Source organism: Magnolia sinica, chromosome 1 (genome assembly GCF_029962835.1).
Source record: "Magnolia sinica isolate HGM2019 chromosome 1, MsV1, whole genome shotgun sequence".
Lineage (NCBI taxonomy): Eukaryota > Viridiplantae > Streptophyta > Magnoliopsida > Magnoliales > Magnoliaceae > Magnolia > Magnolia sinica.
The window spans coordinates 83,037,443-83,038,950 of NC_080573.1; the positions used below are offsets into that span (position 1 = coordinate 83,037,443).

Below are 1,508 nucleotides of genomic sequence, written 5' to 3' on the forward strand. Positions count from 1 at the left end.
CACCTTAAAAAAAGCAATCATGAATTTGATCCAAAAAGAGGGTGAGACCTTCTTCAAACGTTGGGAGCGATATAAGGATCTCATCAATTCATGTCCACAACATGGCTATGAAATGTGACGGATAATAAGCTTTTTCTATGATGGATTGACTTCACCCGTGCACCAATTTGTGGAGATGATGTGTAATGGGGAATTCATGAATAAGGAAGCCAATAATGCATGGGATTATTTTGATAAACTTTTAAAGAACGTACAATCATGGGATACCTCCCCAAGACCCATCATGTCCAAGCCTACTTAGCCAAGAGACAAGGGAGGAATGTATGTCTTAAAAGAATAAGATGACATGAGTGCAAGGGTGGTGTCTCACAAGGAAAGTCGAGGCCATGGAACTTAAAAAGGTGGAAATGGTCAAACCAAAGGAGGTTGTGGAACTTACTTGCAGTATTTGTGCTAGCAACATACATGTAACACAGGATTGTCCTACAATTCCTGCGTTCCAAGAGTTGTTGACCAAGCAATCAAACACCATAAACAATTACCAATGACCATTCAATAGACCCACCTCAAATACCTATAATTCTAATTGGAGGAACCATCCAACTTCAATTGGATGAACGGACAAACGACTAATCCTCAACAGGCCCTTACTCAACTTCTCAATCAAAGGTAACCTCAAGAGGATCCGGTTCTTAAGCATATCCAAAACTAAGAGCTCGACTCTTTAATCAAGGCACATTACAAGCATTCCAAGACCATACTAAGGCCATACAAAGGATTAAGTCACACTTAGTGATTGGGGAGAAAGGGGCTTTTCTAGCCCAACCTCTACCCAATCCAAAACCTCAATGTGAGATAAGTGACCCGAGCTCTTCACATAACATAAAGCAAGAGAAGTCTATCACCACTCTTAAAAGTGGAAAGACAATTGACAAAACTATTTCGGTGAGGGCTGAAAAGCCCAAGGACTCGAAAGAAGTTGAGAGTGATAGATCTAGTGTTACTCCACAAGAGGAAGAACTAGAATCTCAAAATAAGCCAATTGTACCATTCCCTTAACAGTTAATTGCACCAAAACCTCTATCTAACTCTCAAGATATTTTGGAGGTGCTTAAACAGGTGAATGTCAATATCCCTTTATTAGATGTTGTTAAACAAATTCCTTCGTATGTCAAATTCTTAAAAGATCCATATACTACCAAAAGACAGCAAAACATACAAAAGAAAATCTTTTTGACAGAAAAAATGAGTGTTATCCTTAAGCAAGATGTGTCACAAAAATAAAAGGATCTAGGTAACCTAGCCATCACTTGTGTAATTGGGAATCACCAGATTGAACATGCACTCCTTGACTTAGGGGCAAGTGTTAATTTGATCCCTTACTCGGTCTGCAAAAAATTATGTTTAGGTGAATTAAAACTCACCCAGACCACATTACAACTTGGTGATCATTCAGTTCATATACTGAGAGGGATGATTAAGGACGTGTTAGTCCAAGTCGATAAATT

The 1,508-nt window shown here is 38.8% G+C and overlaps 1 non-coding gene across 1 annotated transcript; it reads right to left on the reverse strand.

Moving 5' to 3' along the window:
• Positions 1–108, reverse strand: LOC131222806 (small nucleolar RNA R71). The gene has a single exon (XR_009160190.1). It is a non-coding gene; the product is annotated as a small nucleolar RNA R71 (small nucleolar RNA).
• Between the last annotated feature and the right edge of the window lie 1,400 nt (positions 109–1,508).